Source organism: Lactuca serriola, chromosome 3 (assembly GCF_051521515.1).
Source record: "Lactuca serriola cultivar US96UC23 chromosome 3, Lser_US96UC23_V15, whole genome shotgun sequence".
NCBI lineage: Eukaryota > Viridiplantae > Streptophyta > Magnoliopsida > Asterales > Asteraceae > Lactuca > Lactuca serriola.
This window is the reverse complement of record NC_136410.1, coordinates 125,405,283-125,411,280: the sequence shown is the minus strand read 5'-3', so window position 1 is coordinate 125,411,280 and position 5,998 is coordinate 125,405,283.

The window sequence follows — 5,998 nt, the reverse complement described above, 5'->3', positions numbered from 1 at the left end:
ATGAGGTCTATTAATTTTTTTAAATATATAAATAAGAAAATTAATTATAAAATAAATTAATAAGGGCACAATAGTCTTTTTAGGTAAGACATGGACCAAGCTCGCAACAAAAATAAACCGTAGCGACCATCCAAGTTAAAAAAATAAGTTAGGGAGCAAACACGAAAATTAGCCCAAACAAGAGAGACCATTCGTGCGATTTACTCTTACCTTTTCGGTCTGTTCACATCTTGGTAACTATCTCTTTTTGTACACATCTAGGTAACGAACTTTTTGGATGTGTTCACATATGACCATTATAGGTTATAATGGTCATATGTGAACACATCCAAAAAGTTCGTTACCTAGATGTGTACAAAAAAAGATAGTTACCTAGATGTGAAAAAACCAAAAAGTTAATTACCTTAATAACTTAATTTCTATTTGAATTTTGATGGATTAGACAAGTTTATGAATTAGATAGGTATATCTTATCTCGAGGTGGAATGTTTATTGGATTTGGATATTTGAATAATAGAATGTCTCGTTTGATTCTTATTAATAAGTTGCTACTTGTTCAAAATTATGTTTTTATGTCATCTTCTTCTAAAATTGGTTACTCTCTGCTTTGACATGCAAGATAGGGTCATGTTAAATTTAGAAGGATGCATGAAATGTTAAAAGATGGTTTTATTCCACCCTTTGACATTAATCAGGAAAAAAATATAAAACATGCATGTTTACAAAAGCTACAAAATAACCATTTCCTAGTGTTAGTACGAATCCGGCTATTTTGGAACTTGTAGATAGTGACCTGTATGATTTCCAGTCTACTCAACCTTGGGAAATTAGAAAAACATGGTCACAAATATTGATGATTGTAATCAATTTTCCTATTTGTATTTGCTTAATGCTAAAAAGGAAGCATTGGAAAAGTTCAAGATATACGAAACTGAGTTGGAATTGCAATTGGGAATCTAGTTAAATGTCTTATAATGGATAGCCTCGCATGGAGAGAGAGCCTCGCATGGGCCAACTCTATGTTCGGCTGCCCGCCGCCAGACCGCCTACTTGAGCGATCACCGTGATATTTGTGTTGGGTTTTGAGCATTCTAACACTCCTATGGTGTACATGCAACCCTATAAACCTTGGATCTATGTTTTCTCTATTATACATGCAAATAAGAACTTTCCAAGGCTTTAATCCTAACTAGCATACTATGAGGTAACTATACTACAAAGACTAGTTAGATGACATACCTTTTGGTGTAGCTTGATGTCTTCAAGCTTTAAGAGCTTAGCCCCAATAGTGTGGAAGTCTCAAATGGAATCACAAATCACCAAAACACCTTGGAAGACTTTAGAGAATATGGATACTTGGTTATCTTTAGTGAAATTGGCTAGCCCTCTTAGTGTACCCACACTAGTGCCCATTTCACCAACCAAGGACATCTTTATATAGTGTGGATGATTAGGGTTAAACCCTAATACCCATGACCTTTCATTTCCTACGATCCATGGGTTAAAGCTCCATGGACTATCCATGAAGACTTAGCCCAACCTAAATGAACTTGGCCCACTACACATATATATCAAAGAGTCCATATTTAATTAGTTCATTTTGATCACTTAATTAATTATAACTTAATTCTTGATCAATACTAATTAAATAATATGATTATATTAATATATTAGAACTTATAATATATTAATATAAATCATAAATATACTATTCTCAAAATACTATCCATATAAATTGTGCCGGTGAAGTGCAACCCAAATGGACCATGCCGGGTCGGGTCAAGTACATACCAAATATAGTTATGGACTTAGACATTAATCCAATAGTCTCCCACTTGGATAAGTCTAAAACTATTATTGAGTATGACTTCAAAACCTAACTGGCAATCGTAGCTCTTAAAGTCGTTGTCGAACTCTGATCTTGTCAACGAACTTGTCCATTAGATAAGGGATCATATATTCCTCCATTCTAGATATCATATGGACTGAGACATGGATTATAATCATTCTCTCTGTCCATTTGTTGTTTCCCGATTTCCGATTCATGATGACTGACTGATTGAACAAATCAAATCAGTCCTGGCTTGGCCAAGCACTCACATGTATCATCATTAAATCATCGAGGGCCCCACAGATATCGCTTTTATCCCGAAGGTAAAAGGAATGGATAAACTTCGACTCATATGGCTTGTTCTACTACTTGTTGAATCATACACAAAGGCACGTTTTATAACACCGAGTTACCGAATGCGTTTTCGTGCAATCAATGTACAACCAACTCATAGTAACAACTCATATCTCTAGGTTTGAAGAATATAAGATATTATCGTCTCATGATCACTTGTGATAAAATCCATGAAGTGATTCCAATGAGCGCGGGTTGAATCCAATACTCATAACTTATGAGCACTCATGAGTGTTGTAGCCCTTTGTCCAACATCTTAGACCTCTATAAGCCAACCCATGACAGTCTTAATTCATATCTACTTCCAACATATGACCGACTGTGGATGGTTTGAATAACTTAGTCATTCCAGAAGAATAACCTAGTTTATTCTGAAAGTCAAAACATGCAAAGTGAAACACAAGAATAAATGAATCAAATATGGTATCAAACCATATGAATATAAATAAGCACTTTTATTTATCACCATACTGATTACTCATTATTCATTGTTTCAGTTTTATCAACTTTATACTTGAATTTAAAACAATAGTTGTCCCATGCTCCAAGCATGTACACTATGTTTTCTAAACACTAGTCATGCCATACACAAAGTATGCATACTATGTTTGTCTATGATCTTTACTTTGTGAAATAGATCAATTGAGCATAACTCCAATGATCATTCTTTCACAGTCCCAAACCCTTACTGCAAATGCAAGAATTCTAAATTCATGCCATTTACTGAAATCTGTTAGATTCTAAACTTATATGCATTGATCCTCTTGTAATGATTATGCACAAATTCAACCAGACTTGGCAACAATCATTACAGAGTATTCCAACGGAGATCAACTCCTTGGAAACATCCTTCTTGCATTAAGTTTCCTAATCTTACAGATTGAATACTTTCTAACTTTGAACCATTTCCATATTCCATTTTGACTATCAATTGCGAACAAGAGTTGCCACTTTTCAGACTATGTCAATATGGTCCTTCCAAAGTCAACACTATACTTCCAACTGTCCTTGAGCAACCAATCCTTGGTAAACCTTATATTTTCCTCAACAATTGGTTAATCATTTTAGTCATATCCAATTCTAGACCTTTTCCCTTCTTAATGCCCCAGGCATTTGGAAAATTTTAGAAAGGATGAATATAGCACATGTAATCGATCCTATATCCGAAGCATATGGGACACGATTCATGATGTCTCACATAAAGACTAAACCAGTCTTTTGCTATAATATTTCCATTTCTATTTGCCAAATTCTCATAATTCAGATTATGAAAAGGGATGCCGTAATCATAATCGAATTTTAGAACGCAAATAATGAACCCATACATAGAATTTCCTTATGTTGAGCCATTCCAACATGAAATTCATATATATATATATATATATATATATATATATATATATATATATATATATATATATATATATATATATATATATTCTTGACTAAATACGATTAAGACCTCAATCTAAGCTTTCAGATTTGAGATGAAGTATAATTTCCTCTCCCTTAATTATAGCAAAACAACTTTTCCCAATTGAGACCTTTTGTTTTCTATAATTAACATTGCTAACTTGTAACCTTTATCATGCTCCCACTAACATGATGATTAATAGCATAAGACTTATGCTCCCACTAGCTTCAACATGTACCCAAAAATCAACTGGACTTCTAGAAATCAATACTTTATTGACTTTCTTACCAAAGTTCAGATTTCTGATACTAGATTGCCTTGATAAGACTTTATCAATATCATACACCTCTCTTAGATAGCTCACATGTGTGTCTAAATAATTTCAGAACTATGAAAAGGGATGCCGTAATCATAGTCTAAATTGTTTAGACCTTTTGCCATTTCTCATAAGTCAATGTTAGTGTGCCGGTTAACAACGCACGCTCCACTAACGACTTTGAGAACTACAAATATCACAATTGCTATCTACTTAAAATCTACTTAGTGAAAGAGTTTCCTTACCATCATTTTCATGAATCGAAGAGAAACCTTATGACACTTAGATTTTATGGTGTAAGCGTTCCTATCCATGTGAATTTGTCAAAACCATAACAACATGACTAGGTTAGTGACAAATCCTAACTCATATGGATTGAACTTGTGCAATCTTAACTTCTTGCCACCTGGCAGCTCAAGGGCCTACCATTGCTTCCAAGTAGTTATCCAAACAATTGAGAACATGTAGAACTCAAATGTATAGCCAATTTAATTGGAATGGGCACAGAAATATCAACACGATAGGTTATAAACCTCTAGTTGTGTGCTAGTGATGAAATACAGGTTTTTGTTCTTGATTACTTCTTGAAACCCTTTCAGGATCTTTTAGACTCCCACTGTCTCCTTGACCTATAAGACTTTCTTGCCAAATATTCAAGAGATAGTGTGTGGATTCTAATCAAGACAGACACTTAACACAATTAGCCTTAGTTGATTTTTGTTTTATCCAAAACATCACAACTTACCAATTTCAAATGTACAAGAGTAGAAAACTTTTACTCTTACATTTGACAAGTGTTTTAAACCTTATTTAAGACATGTCACTCAAGTTACAATCTTAGAGTATAACTCTATGAACTGTTTTCGAATGAACTATGAATCATCTTCTTGATTTACCCACTTCAACAATTCATAACTCCTCTTCTTAACTCTCAGAATGTACTTAAAGGATGAATTGTGATAAGGTCTCAAAATCATTAAGATGATCTTAAAACATGATACTAAAGGACTCTCCCATCTTTTCAGATTTGAGAAACTTTTATCCTTCTGCCTAATTTGATTCTTCTTATTCGTTCTGTCATACATTGAAAATTTTTTCAATGCTTCAGAATTATACTTAAGCTTGTAAGTATAATCATATTTACTAAACCTTAGTAAATCAAGACGAATAGTCTTATCCATCTTTTGTGGTGGACTTTGACAAGTGCACAAGAAAGTGTACTTGATCCCTTAGTCCTTCTCTTGACTCACACATCCATGTGAACAAGCAGTTACTCTTAATTTTCCAATGCTCGAAAGTTCTCATTCATCATACTATACAACTTGCATGATTCCAAGTATCTATCCAACTGAAACTTGGGTGATGAGAATCTTTCCGTATTTGGTAAATTTAGACACTACCACAAATGAAAGACTCAAATTCATATTTCCAAAATTGCTATCAATGGAATCATATAAACAACATCTTTTTTCCCAAATGCCATTGTAAGGATATTTTTTTAAAATAAATAAAATTAAAAACTTTTCTTTTATTTTAAAACTTTGCGGAAAAACTAATCCTTACAATGCAGATGTATATGAAAACTTTTTGTCATCTATTCCTATGCAATCTATCATAACTCTTAAGCACGTGCTCAAAATTCTGATCACCGAACCATGCAATCGAAATCCATCTTCGCGATTAGAATAAGCATATACTTCCTTTAAGTTTCTTTACTTTTCTTTGATTCTTAAAACATCAACATGTGACCCAGCCACATCATGTAATAAGAATCTCCAAGTAGGAACTTAATAGAGTTAGATCATGGATTTTACCTGAAATAAAAACAAACTTATTGACTTTATCATCCTTAGGTAAGTTTAGCAGCTTCATAACCAAAGCCCCTTCCTTTGGCAATAGAAATATATGGATCCTTAGGTAATAGTACATGGGACTATCTTAGACTTAGCCTTTCTCTTTACCATTTGGTCAACCAAGTTGACAATGACCAATCCCTTTCCATTGGGAAGAGAATGCATTTCTGGATTTCCTGTGTCACTATTGTCCCTGTCCATAAAGTTTTGGGAAGTTGATCTCCTAATCA